Raw genomic sequence first — 15311 nt, forward strand, 5'->3', positions numbered from 1 at the left:
TCTATGAGAAGTGGCAATTGAATGGAAGTATGGGGAAAGGAGTTTCATTTATGGAAGAAGCAAACATAAATGTCACAGCAGGAGTAAATGGATTTCCCTGCAGCTCAGGGTGGACACATATTAGGCAAAAACTGTGTCTTCTGCTGCATATTGTTTCCTGGTTTATAGAGAAATGGAATAAGCTATCTCAAGAAAATGTTTATAAGGGCAAATTTCAACATTTAAAAATACATGATATGGGAGTTCCCATCGTGGCGCAGTGGTTAACGAATCCGAATAGGAACCATGAGGTTGCGGGTTTGATCCTTGCTCTTGCTCAGTGGGTTAACGATCTGGCGTTGCCGTGAGCTGCGGCATAGGTTGCAGACGCGGCTCGGATCCCGCGTTGCTGTGGCTATGGCGTAGGCTGGCAGCTACAGCTCCGATTCGACCCCTAGGCTGGGAAACTCCATATGCCACGGGAGCGGCCCAAGAAATAGCAAAAAGACAAAAAATAAATAAATTAATTAATTAAAATAAATAAATACATAAATAAAAATACATGATATGTCCAAACAATCATTTGTATAAAGTGAGCCCCAGGGACATAGCTGTTGGAAAGACCCATTTGTCCCTTGAAACTATCAAAATGGTTATAGCAAGATTTAAATGAGGTGGTGGGTATGATTGCTCATAAACAGACAACCCACCCCCACCAAAACAAAAACTTATACATGGTGATTTAAATATTGGGAATTATTGGGAGTTCTTGTTGCAGCTCATTGGGTTATGAAGCCAACTAGTATCCACAAGGATATGGATTCTATCCCTGGCCTCACTCAGTGGGTTAAGGATCCAGTGGTGCTGTGAGCTGTGGCACAGTTTGCAGATGCGGCTCATTTCCTGAGTTGTTGTGGCTGTAGCCAGCAGCTGCAGCTCCAATTAGACCCCTAGCCTGGGAACTTCCATATGCTGCAGGTGCAGCCCTAAAAAACAAACCAAAAAAAAAAAAAATGAGGACTATTATATAAAAGTGTGCTATATTTTGAAGCATATGATTAACATTTCTAAAATCAGTTCATATATTTAACTTATTTATCTAGTTAATAGATTTTGACAACCCAACATTTTATATATTCCTTCTCAGCACGGCAGAACCAGCCGTACATTTACAGGCAGGGTGAGGTGTAGACCCACGTCACTATTAGCAAGGACTTTCTGGCCCTTACCTCATCCAGGATACTCTACCAATATCAAATGTCGTATAGAGGTAACAAATGTGATCCTGGCTCCCAGGTAGCTTATAAATTAATCTGGGAAAGGAGGTTGCTTTTACAACCAATGACAGTAAGAGAAAAGGATGGTGAACAGCCCCTCCCTCCTTAGACACCAATAATGTCCAACCAAGCAAGTTGCACTCGAGGATTAGTGAAGAATAAGAGGTGCACTTTATTTATAACTTGTAGGAGAAGCGGATCTGATTCCACAGAGAGGCAAATGAAGTTAAGGGTTTCCATCCAGAGAGGACAAGGTGAACTTGGAGGGAGAGAAGATTCTAAGGGTTAAAATCACTGAGAATTACAGAATTCAAAGTTTTGGTTTAATATAGCTCAGAGTGATAGGTAAGAGGTGTGTGTATTCTTAGGAGTGGACCAGTGAAGGAGAAAAGAAAGTCTTAAGGAACGAACTTCTTCATATTCAACACTCAACTGGCACTTTACACTAACTACTGAGAGCAGCAAAGCAAATACATCCATGCTCTGTTTTACAAAAAATCGCAGTGAGGCTCCGAGAAATGAAGTGCCTTGCTCCCTGGCAGGTGCTTTGTGAGTTACAGGGCAGGCCTAACCCAGGTTACATTTATCTATGGTCACAGTTTCCTCACACGTCCCAGGTTGCCTCTTGATTTCAAAATAACAAACAGGCCAGTCTTAAACAACAACCTCTAGCTGTAAGCCAATGATGACTTTTGAAGAAGGGATATTGCATATCCATGTTAGATAATGAAATAAGTCATGATTTAGAGAATTTTCAATCTTCTTCACCTTGCTCGTTTGTTAAATATGACGCATTAGGCCATCTGCACTTCAAAAATCATCACAGTGCACCCAAGAATCTGTTCCAAAGTTATCAAATTTTTGGAAAACACAGAATTATTACATATTAAAAGATGTAAGAAATTTTATGTTCGAATTCCAAAGTTATTAACATCTCGTAAAGCAATCGTTATACATACAGGATCTATAAAAATAGGAGTAGTGCATTTGATAAGGTGGTATATCACTGAATCTTGACTTTCTGTTTTAAGTACATTAAATATTTAGTCAAAAATCATAACAGTAACTAAACAGATACTAGTCTATTATAAATTAGCACAAATTCAAGCTAAAAAAGATCTCACTTGATTTTAGATCAAGAAAACAAAATCAAAGATGGTAAAATCTCTCTTTCCAATAACCCACCAAGAATCACTGTCTGTAGTTGCATTCTAGTTCTGTTATTTATATCCTCCACAATAAACTGTGACCAAATGGTTCATTTAATATTTGGTAGGCTAAATCATTCTAACACACACTGTTGTCAGATAGTGTGAATGGCAACACTGAATTTCATTGTTTGTCCTTTTGTCACCTGGAGCATAATTAAATACTGAAAAGGTTGGCAAAGCTGAAGATCCCATTCTGTTCCTTTATCAAAAATAGTACAAGTTGTTTATGCTGTGAAATGGAGTCAAGATGTTAGTGAAAAAAAAAAAAAAACCACAGTCCCACAAGCTATGGGACTGAATACCATCTAGGCAAAAGATTAGTGCAGAGGGAGGGCGACTATGGATGGTGATAACAATAATAGCAACAGCAGCAAGAATTCATGATGTCTAACAGCAGTAACAGCTAACTCTTGAAAGCTTAGTATGTCCCAGCCTATGAACTAGGCATATGACACCTAGTTCACCACATTTAAAGGCTCTATGAAGTATAATAAAAATACTTGAAATGAAGACACAACCTCTCAAAATCTATGGGATGCTGCGAAAGCAGTGCTCAGAGGGAAATTTATAGCAATCCAGGCCTTTCTCAAAAAAGAAGAAAGATCCCAAATTGACAACTTAACCCTCCACCTAAACGAATTAGAAAAAGAAGAACAAAAAAGTCCTAAAGTCGGCAGAAGGAAGGAAATTATAAAGATCAAAGAAGAAATCAATAAAATAGAGACTCAAAAAACAATAGAGAAAATTAATAAAACCAAGAGCTGGTTCTTTGAAAAGGTGAGCAAAATTGACAAACCCCTGGCCAGACTCACTAAAAAGAGGAGAGAAAGAACCCAAATAACCAAAATTAGAAATGAAAAAGGAGAAATCACAACGGATACAGCAGAAATACAAAAAACCATAAGAGAATACTATGAACAACTGTATGGCAACAAGTTTGACAATCTGGAAGAAATGGACAATTTTCTAGAATCTTACAGCTTGCCAAAACTGAATCAAGCAGAAACAGACTAACTGAACAGACCGATCACTAGAAATGAAATTGAAGAGGTCATAAAATCACTCCCTACAAATAAAAGTCCAGGACCAGATGGCTTCACAGGTGAATTTTATCAAACATATAAAGAGGAATTGGTGCCCATCCTCCTTAAACTCTTTCAAAAGGTTGAAGAAGAAGGAATACTCCCAAAGACATTCTATGAGGCCACCATCACCCTCATTCCAAAACCAGACAGAGATACCACCAAAAAAGAAAACTATCGGCCAATATCATTGATGAATATAGATGCAAAAATCCTCAACAAAATCTTAGCCAACCGAATCCAACAACATATCAAAAAAATTATACACCATGACCAGGTTGGATTCATCCCAGGTTCACAATGATGGTTCAACATACGCAAATCAATCAGCATCATACACCACATTAACAAAAAAAAGGTCAAAAATCATATGATCATCTCAATAGACGCAGAAAAAGCATTTGACAAAGTCCAACATCCATTCCTGATCAAGACCCTCGCCAAAGTGGGTATAGAGGGAACATTCCTGAATATGATCAAAGCCATTTATGATAAACCCACAGCAAATATAATCCTCAATGGGGAAAAACTGAAAGCCTTCTCACTCAAATCTGGAACAAGACAGGGATGCCCACTCTCACCACTGCTCTTCAACATCGTTTTGGAAGTCTTAGCCACAGCAATTAGACAAACAAAAGAAATCAAAGGCATCCATATAGGAAGAGAAGAGATCAAACTGTCACTGTATGCAGATGATATGATACTATACCTAGAAAACCCTAAGGACTCAACCCAAAAACTCCTTGAACTGATTAATAAATTCAGCAAAGTGGCAGGATATAAGATTAACATTCAGAAGTCAGCTGCATTTCTGTATACCAGCAATGAAACATTAGAAAAGGAATACAAAAAAATGATACCTTTTAAAATTGTAACTCACAAAATCAAATACCTCGGAATACACCTGACCAAGGAGACAAAGGACCTATATGCCGAGAACTATAAAACTTTAATCAAAGAAATCAAAGAAGATGTAAAGAAATGGAAAGATATTCCATGTTCCTGGATTGGAAAAATCAATATTGTGAAAATGGCCATCCTACCCAAAGCAATCTACAGATTCAATGCAATCCCTATCAAATGACCCATGACATTTTTCACAGAACTAGAACAAACAATCCAAACATTTATATGGAACAACAAAAGACCCAGAATCGCCAAAGCAATCCTGAGAAACAAAAACCAAGCAGGAGGCATAACTCTCCCAGACTTCAAGAAATACTACAAAGCCACAATCATCAAAACAGTGTGGTACTGGTATCAAAACAGACAGACAGACCAATGGAACAGAATAGAGAATACGGAAATTAACCCTGACACCTATGGTCAATTAATCTTTGACAAGGGAGGCAGGAACATAAAATGGGAAAAGGAAAGTCTATTCAGCAAGCATTGCTGGGAAACCTGGACAGCTGCATGCAAAGCAATGAAACTAGAACACACCCTCACACCATGCACAAAAATAAACTCAAAATGGCTGAAAGACTTAAATATACGACAGGACACCATCAAACTCCTAGAAGAAAACATAGGCAAAACATTCTCTGACATCAACATCATGAATATTTTCTCAGGTCAGTCTCCCAAAGTAATAGAAATTAGAGCAAAAATAAACCCATGGGACCTCATCAAACTGAAAAGCTTTTGCACAGCAAAGGAAACCAAAAAGAAAACAAAAAGACAACTTACAGAATGGGAGAAAATAGTTTCAAATGATGCAACTGACAAGGGCTTAATCTCTAGAATATACAAGCAACTTATACAACTCAACAGCAAAAAAGCCAATCAATCAATGGAAAAATGGGCAAAAGACCTGAATAGACATTTCTCCAAGGAAGATATACAGATGGCCAACAAACACATGAAAAAATGCTCAACATCGCTGATTATAAGAGAAATGCAAATCAAAACTACCATGAGATACCACCTCACACCAGTCAGAATGGCCATCATTAATAAATCCACAAATAACAAGTGCTGGAGGGGCTGTGGAGAAAAGGGAACCCTCCTGCACTGCTGGTGGGAATGTAAACTGGTACAGCCACTATGGAGAACAGTTTGGAGATACCTTAGAAAGCTATACATAGAACTTCCATATGACCCTGCAATCCCACTCTTGGGCATCTATCTGGACAAAGCTCTACTTAAAAGAAACACATGCACCTGCATGTTCATTGCAGCCCTATTCACAATAGCCAGGACATGGAAACAATCCAAATGTCCATCGACAGAGGATTGGATTCGGAAGAGGTGGTATATATACACAATGGAATACTACTCAGCCATAAAAAAGGATGACATAATGCCATTTGCAGCAACATGGATGGAACTAGAGACTCTCATACTGAGTGAAATGAGCCAGAAAGACAAAGACAAATACCATATGATATCACTTATAACTGGAATTTAATATCCAGCACAAATGAACATCTCCTCAGAAAAGAAAATCATGGACTTGGAGAAGAGACTTGTGGTTGCCTGATGGGAGGGAGAGGGAGTGGGAGGGATGGGAGCTTGGGCTTATCAGACACAACCTAGAATAGATTTACAAGGAGATCCTGCTGAATAGCATTGAGAACTATGTCTAGATACTCATGTCGCAACAGAAGAAAGGGTGGGGGAAAAAACTGTAACTGCAATGTATACATCTAAGGATGACCTGACCCCCTTGCTGTACAGTGGGAAAATAATAATAAAAAAAAAAAAGAAAAAAAAATACTTGATATTATTTTTGAAATAATTTAAATAATTATTAAATAATTGAGTGCTCACTATGTGTTTAAAACTTTATAGGATTATCTCATGTAATTCTCACAAATTTCTCCAAAGTTCTTTGGGGAAATAGGCTTCTTTTAAAAAATCAAGGTATAGCTGACATATAACCTTATATTAGTTTCAGCTGTACAACATAATGATTTCATATTTGTATAAATTGTGAAATGATTGCCACCATAAGCCTAATTGCAGAAATGTTTTGTGTGCGATGAGAACTTTCATGATTTACTCGCTTAACAACCTTCAAATACGCAATACAGTACAGTTAGTTATTGTCTCAAGTGCTGGCAAGTGGAAGCACAGATAATTATTAGGGTCCCTTGAGCAATACCACCTTCTCCCTCCAGGTGAGGAAGGGGAATTGCTGAGATTAAATGTGGATCAACAACCAAGAGAAAACCAATATTTGTAAACATTCTTTTTTTTTTGCTTTACAGGGCCACACTCATGGCACATGGAGGTTCCCAGGCTAGGGGTCAAATTGGAGCTGTAGCCGCCGGCCTATGCCAGAGCCACAGCAATGTGGGATCCAAGCCGCGCCACGCCTGCAACCTACACCACAACTCACAGCAATGCTGGATCCTTAACCCACTGAGCAAGGCCAGGGATCGAACCCGCAACCCTGTGGTTCTAGTCGGATTCATTAACCACTGAGGCACAATGGGAACTCCTGTAAACATTCTTGTAAATGGGAACACATTCATTTTATACAGGACATTCTAGAAGGAGTGGTGCTGCAGACATTTGAGTATGAAAGGATAGCAGCACATCAAGAATTAGGGTTAGCATATCTGGTGAGACCCTACTTTTGCAAATAATGTCACAAGCAGTTGTGTGCCCTCATCAGGGCTATTGAATTCAGCTGGATATGATACTAAGTTGCATCTCCTCTCATGCTGTGTGGCCATTTTTCTTCAGAGATGTTTTGAGTGGGTCCTTGGCCATTCAAATGAGGCGCTTACTCCAACTGCTTCTGTGTGTGGTGTATTGATGCGTGTGACAACATGTTGTCTTCTCTCCAGTCAGTACCTCTCCTGACACAGCGTGGCCCCATTTTACAGATGGAGTATCAGAGACTTAGTGACCTCTGTATCTTGTCGAAAGTCATTCAGGTAATAAGTGGTAGAGGCAGGTTTCAAACTCAGAGTAGCTAACTCTTCATTTATTTCACCTCACTTGTATGAATGAAGTACTAGTTGAAGAAATGGTCCCTTCCCCTGTTAAGTGGATAACAATATTATTGACATCTTTTCCTTTTGTCCACAAAACATAGTTTCATCACATAAATTTTTTTTCCTATTTTTGCATTTTCCTCTCACTCTTAAAATACATGGCCAATTAAACACTTGTCATTTTTTTTCTATTTAGTCATTTATATCCTTTTCTTTTTCTTTTTTTTTTTTTTTTTTTTTTTTGTCTTTTGTCCTTTTTAGGGCTGTACCTGTGGCATACGGAGGTTCTCAGGCTAGGGGTCTAATCAGAGCTGTAGCCGCTGGCCTACACCAGAGACGCAGCAACATGGGATCCGAGCCACGTCTGTGACCTACACCATGGCTCATGGCAACGCCGGATCCTCAACCCAATGAGCAAGGCCAGGGATCGAACCTGCAACCTCATGGTTCCTAGTCAGATTTGTTAACCACTGAGCTATGATGGGAATTCCTACATCCTTTTATTTTTCAGAGAAAAGTCTTAATTCTTAAATCTTTGTAAAATAATATTCTTTTGAATAATTGCACATCCTACTATCACATTTGGTCATGATCATTATTTATGTGGAGTATTAGTGACATTTAATTCTGCTTTTGCTCACTAGATCTACTAAATGCATTTTGGTGAAAATTCAGATGAGATCAGGAATCTAAGAGCTACTTTAAGACATGCACGTTTAGTGACCTCCCTCCAATTTACTCCTTGAGGCTGGATGCCTCTGCCTTTAGGCAGTGGCTGATGCAAAGTGGGTGCTCAGGATATGTCTTTCAGGTTAAATATCAAAACCTCTTCAGGTCAGCAATTTGATGGCTTTTATTCTTTATATTCTGGGAGATGAAGCATTAGGGAGTGGGAAGGGGAATTGCATTTTATAGTTACATTGGCAGAATCTGTAGAGTAAATGATTTCTAAGTAGTGTGGAAGGATGCGGTGATAGGAAAGAAAAAAAGATTCCAGGTTGTACTGATTTAGATGATCGTTTTTATTTTCTTGGCCAAAGCTAGGATAAATTTTAAAAATTTTTTCTGATGTAGCAGTGAGGAGAAGGAAGGTGTTTTATAACAATGGCCACAGGCATATTTTTATTTTTTTTCTGCCCATGGCATGCAGGAGTTCCTCGGCCAGGGATCTGACTTAAGACACAGCAATGACAATGCCGTATCCTTAACCCACTGAACCAGCAGGGAACTCCCACAGGCATATTTTAAAAAACTTGAGAGGAGACACAGTTTACAGAGATGTGTGCAAAGTCAAATAACAGTGAATAGAGCTTTATAAACCTGGTCGTGGAGGACTTTGAATATTAGGTAATCACACAGATTCTGAGAATGTGGTGACCTCAGTATATCAGTCCTGATAAAAAGAAGATATAATGGAATGGCAAATATGGGGTACTGAAAAACACAGACATCAAAAATAAGTGAACAGATAGACAGTTTAGAAACAAGAGCTGTAGAAGATCTGGTCAAAATTTACTTTGGTGGGTTCCAGCATCCCAGATAAGCATTTCATTACCACCTTGAGAAAGTACTGCCATGATTAAAAATAGGTCTCAATTTAAACCAACCATATATTCTACTCCACAGCAGAATTTCAGTATTTCTTAGTGCATGACTTTTGTGGTCTTTATTAAATCCCAGATTTAATGAGCCTCCTTAGATATGATTAAAGTGAGGCGATTAAGTTCTGGTACTAAACAGAAAATCCCACTCAGCATTCTGATTCTTGAACTGGATATACCAGATAAGCTCTCTCCCTTACAATATGGTGTCTGGACAAACTTTGGTGTTTGTTGTGTCACATGCTTTCTTTATAAGTATTGTTCAAAAAGCATGCATTTGGCTCAATCAATTTTTGTTATCAAAATGCGTGTTAGACACAAGTAAAAAATTAATTATTCCTGAGGTTAGTAATGAGGCTGTTAAGACAAGATAAGAAACCCCAAACAGTTAGTTAATGAAGCCTCAGGACACGACCATCACTCATCTGGGGATTTGTTCAAATAGCAGTCTACAAACATGGCTTTGAATATCAGACTAGACCCTGATCACAGAAGAAAACCAGGACAAGAGAGTTCAGAATATCCTCTCAGAATTTAGCAAAATCCGTGTTATTAGTTTTTATACAATAAACACAGGATGTGAACTGTTTAGAACTATCACAATTCTCTGAGAAACATAGAATTGTACTCCCTGTTACTGTCCTATCAAATAAACACTTTAATGGAATACTTCTTTATTATTATTCTTATTATTCTTAAGCTTCATTGAGTTACAGCTTACATACAGTAAAAGTCACCAATTTCAAGTGCATAGTTTAAGCTTTGATAAATATATCGTGTCCTGTAATCATCACCAAAACCTTGCACTAGAACATCATAGTCACACCGTAAAGTTCCCTGGTAACCTTTGCAACTATTCCTTTGTCTTAACTCCTGGCTATGGAAACCACTGCTCCTTATGACGCTATAGTTTTCTTTTTCTACCTTTCATGTAAGTGAAATCATACATTATATTTTCTTTTGGATCTCACTTCTTTTCAGTTTTATTCAATATATATTTGCCACATGTCAATTATATGTTTGTCAAATGTTAATTTGACAAATATATACTTGTTGTATATTGTAAGTTATTGCTATTAATGTCAAAAGAAGTTTGTCAAATGTTTATATGACAAATATACACTTGTCTTTATTATAATTTATTGTAATATTGATACAGTTTTTCTTTCTGTTGATGTCATAAATTACATTGATTGATTTTCTAATCATAAACCAGCTTTGCATGTGAATAAACACTAATTGGGAAAAATGTGATAAATTGAAGATAAGAAGGTAATATTGCTTGTTCTAATGACTATTATACCTTGTGTATGATTTATGTTTAGTAAATATTTAGTTCTAAATAGAGTCCATTAAAAATTAAATGAAAAGTAGGAAAGAAAATTTTAAAAGTTTAGACTGAGAGAAAATATAACTTTGCAGGCTTTCCTGAGGTAGTACCTTGTTATAGAATTGTGGTCTTTTGTGTTGTAAATGTCCTTAAACTCAGAAATAGATAATTTAGACTAAATAGCCAATGCAGTTATCGAATGAATATGGAATGACAAAGACAATTATTTTATATAATTTGCATCCCATGTATAGCAGATACATATGTAAATTATACATACACACATAAATCAATTTGTCTTTCAGCTCTGACATTCTCTCTTTCTCTTTGTCTCTCTTTCTGTCACAGACACAAACACATACACATAGACACACACATACGGGCAAATAGGAAGTAACTTAATACATCAGTTGCTTAAATGACAAACTCAGTAACTTGCAGTCCAGAGGCCAAAGCTTTCAGAGAGAGAGAGAGAATGTAGAAGGTACAATTGTTTGGAGCAAGTTTGGCTATGTGGCTAATCCTTACATACTAGATTAAACACAGTACTTTAGCATGAGAAAATGAAATTTAGTAATAGGTGCAGAGAAGGGAGGATCTGAGAGCCGACAGCGTAAAGGGAGATTACAAAAAGCAGACAAAAGAACTGAAAAGTGAAGCAGCTGGGGCTCCTCAGTGATTGCATACTATTGTGCATGATTCATGCCCCTGAGGATAATCACAGAACTTTAGCACAGTCTAATAGCTTATGTTCAAGATGATGAAATGGAGTCATTAAGAATAAGTTAAGTCTGATCAGTATATTCTGTTTAACAAGGCGTGGAAATGTACAGTCCATTTTAAAAACTGTCCGTTAAAATAGTTAAAAATATTTTGGCACCTTTTTGGAGTAAGCTTTACTTCTTTGGGGAAATTTACTAGGACAAAACACCTCAGCATCCTTTTGTTCAGTCATGCTGCTTAAATGAGGAGTTTGATATATTCAGGAGCAGTCACCACCATGTCGCACAGTCCGATACACTGTCAACCTAAGGGGGCGCTCTTCACATAGGGTTCAAGCTTACTAGCTCGCCCCCTCCGGAATTGTGCGGTATTGCAGCCCTGTCAACAGGAGCTGGGATTTTTACATTTGTGTTTTGTTCTTTGTCAGCAACCTCAGTGCTAGGACACCATGCCTGACCCATAGTAGGTACTTAATAGAATTTAAAACAATTAATTACGAACGAATGAAAACACAACTAAATTTAACTATAACATGTACAAACAGAATATGTGAAGAACTAATTATCAGAAAAAATTAGTATTCTTCATTAAATGCCCATTTATTAAGTGACAAAAACATCCAGGACATCCTATTTAAAGAAGAGCAGAACATATGATTGAAAGATAATAAGGAAGTGTCTCAAAAGGAAAGGAAAGAACTGGAAAACCTTCAGCTTCATGAATGTCTTGGAGAAAAATTCAGGTTTTCCTCTAAGTCACCTTTGCCTGCCAATGTTTCCCTGTCTTTCCTGGCCAAGAGTGTGGCCCAAGGTGGCTTCCTAGCATTAAATCATGCTGCATGGTATGGACAGGGTTTAACTTCTTATTCTCTGCTCTTAAAACCTCAGTCTATTGTAAATTAATTCTGTGGTGGTGTTGGAGTCTGATTTACTTTGTCAGTTCTAGTTTCATACCATATGTAGAAAGCATTTAGCCAGATGATGATATTAATGATGACAATATATTGAATTTAGAATCTGGAGATTAAAATTCTACATCTGGCTGAATCACTTCTGCTAAGATAAGGGATATCACATTTGAAAAAAAAACCCAACAACTTTGTTCTTCCCTGATATCTTTCGTTTGTCTACAAAGTTAGTAAAACTTCAGCAGTATTATACTGTTATGGCTAGCAATTAAGCAATTTGGAATCCAATGTTTCCATTCTTAATGATGAATAAAATGCTATAATCATATTAAACATATTAAAAATTAAAACATTTTTGCAACTTTAAGTTTACTGATTTTTTTAAAGGGACCTTGGGAGATCTGCCACGCATAAGAGTTCATACATAGTCATTAGATGTGTGCATTGGCTTTAAAGATATGTTGAAGAGAACAGGAGAGAAGATTAAGGAAATGTTTTTTATGGCATCTTGGAATGCTTATCTATTATAAAGTCAAAAATAGTTTTGAAAGTCCTATAAAGGATATGCTATTTATAGGGTCCATGGTCAGTTAGATGTAATGGTTTTCTCATATTGGTCATTAATCTTTATTTCAGCAGTGATCACAGACCACCATAAATTCTAAATACTCATGGAATTTCATGGCCCAAAATTATTCTCCAATTTAATGCCTGAGCATTAAAAATAGACCAAGAATTCAAGAATTTGTTTTCTTTTAATCAGTTGCAATGTAAAATGTTTAGGAATCTCAATCTTGAAAAAGTATTTTAATATGATGAAATACTTTGGAACACTTTAAAAAGCCATAACAGGATTGAATTTCATCCTTTATATTGGAATCAACAGAGGAACTTTTTAAAAAGCCATATTTAGTTGCAAAGTTTTAAGATTCAAGGTGCAACTTGAAATCACCTTCCAGATGTCTCATTTATAGAATATGACCAGTTCATCCAAGAATCACCAGCATGTCATTCTGCTTCTGCATTGAAGTTTCATGCAAACTAAGGAAATACCAGAGCTCTCTGTTCTCTTGGGGCTTTTATTACAGGATTCACTCAATCTGTACCGCCTTTTGATAATGAAAGCCAGCATTAGAAGATAGGCCATGCTTCCAATGGGGTCAACATCTTAGTAATTGGTTCTAATTACTCTGGAATATTATATCGCAAGTTTAGGCTTCTTTCCATCTTCCATACTTTATTCATCAATCATGGTTTCTGTCAAAACTTGGCAAGAGTCTCTAGAATGCTGTATATTGTTAAAACAATCCTACATTTCCCAAAATAGACATTCTGTGTGTCCCAGAGTAAAGAAATCTTAGAAGTTATTTCTTCTTGAATTAAATTGTATATAAAAATACACTTAATAATAATCATATATTAAATATATATGACAAATAATTCCTAAAATCTTTTGATGAATCAACCACTTTTATGGCATTAGACTGTTTTAGGAAATAATGAGGAAAATTTCACATTATCTCACAGAAAGCTGATGATATAATGAAAGTACAGTATTACCTTGTATCAAAAGCAGTTTAATTCGGCAATAATAGTATTTTCAATTCAGAACCTATGATAAACAATTAGCCAAATTTTTATAACCTTCTGGAGATTCTCGATAGTTATTATTGATCAGTTATTGACCTTTCCTGACAAGTCACATTTATGAAATTTATTGAAGAAGATTATGGGTACACCTGTCTTTGACATAGCACAACTGTAACCATGGATACCACTCTCTTGACTGATGCTCTTTAGGCTCCAGGGAAATACTCTCCATTTCTTCTCTGTCTGAAAAGGAAAGGTAGGTACATGCTATTGCTCTGAGTATTGGAAAGGTTTATGGGTTTTGCCTCTGCTGGCAGCAGAGACAGACCTGGCTTATGCTTTAAGAAGGCATATTTGTCAAGGTTGCAAAATACAACATACTTTATGTAAGTGTTTGTTACCTTGACTTATAAGTTAAAGGTTTAGCCTCTATATGTACTCTTGTCGGCCTCAATTTCCACCCTCACATATCTGACTCCTCCTTTCTTCCTAATTTCTTTTCTCTAAACACTTTATCTGGGTATTCTGAAACACCTGCCATTTCTAAAAACACCCTTATTTCTCACTCATTTTACCCTGGTTATTCCCTTTCTTAGAATCTCCCTTGCTTCTTTGTCTTCTGGATGAAATTATTTCATCTTTAAGATTCTATTTAAGTGTTAAAACCTTTTTGAAATTTTCTTGAGCACCCCATACTTCAACATAGATTGATCTAAAATAACACTTAAAATATGAAATACTAATATTAAGTGCTAATATTAAGTCCTAAAATATTAGGGTTTATATGTATAGGGTTTTATAAATAGATAGATGTATAGAAAATAAAACATATATACATACAAAACCATGTACATCTATATATATAGGCTTCTACATATATTTGTTAAGTTTAATTTTCCTCCCCTTACCCTCATCTCACCTCCCACCACACTAGATTAGCTAACACTATTATGTTTTCATAGCATTCTGTACTCCCATTTTGGTCATTTTTAACACTCACACACTCAACTAATATTTGCCTTTCCATGTATCTCATTTAATAATGTAAACCAAGCATCCAGGATTAAACTGAATTAACAAATTAGTTTCCAGAGGGAAAATAAGAGATGAGATTTGCAGAGATACATGAGGGTCTGGAATATAGAGAAGTAGATGTAGAGACAGTAGATAACACTACTGGATTTTTTAAAGAAATTTTAAAAACTATGAGGAATATAAAATAAATATTTACGAAATTAAAAGAAGGGGCATTTGAGGCATTTTCTTAGATTCCCTCAAGGGGGTTATTCATCTGAAAATGCAGAGAATTTTTAAATTGATGAGTTTACCCTCTCTTTTTACTCTAGTTCCATTAGAGATATTCAACTGCCTAACATCAATTGCCAAGACATCTTTTTCATAGTTAATATGTCTTGTTCCTTGTTTACATCTTCTTCAAGGAAAAAACTTTCAAAGCTGGGGTAATTCTTTTTATTGTCATTACTTGGCATATAATAGTATCTTAACAAAGAGTGTCAAGTATTTGCCTTAAGAACAAAAATATAACTTTAAAAATATGCACAAATATTATCACTTCTGGAAAAAGAAGTTTGATATAAAAATCATAATGAAGGTTTTGGAAACTATTCTTATCCTGGTCAGCTCCGATATGAACTTAGTGATAT

At 36.4% G+C, this 15311-nt stretch overlaps 1 protein-coding gene across 13 annotated transcripts in view; it reads right to left on the bottom strand.

Moving 5' to 3' along the window:
* Positions 1-15311, bottom strand: part of DLC1 (DLC1 Rho GTPase activating protein) — a 467463-nt gene that overhangs the window by 407853 nt on the left and 44299 nt on the right. The window lies entirely within an intron of this gene.

The sequence above is a fragment of the Sus scrofa genome, chromosome 17 (assembly GCF_000003025.6).
Source record: "Sus scrofa isolate TJ Tabasco breed Duroc chromosome 17, Sscrofa11.1, whole genome shotgun sequence".
NCBI lineage: Eukaryota > Metazoa > Chordata > Mammalia > Artiodactyla > Suidae > Sus > Sus scrofa.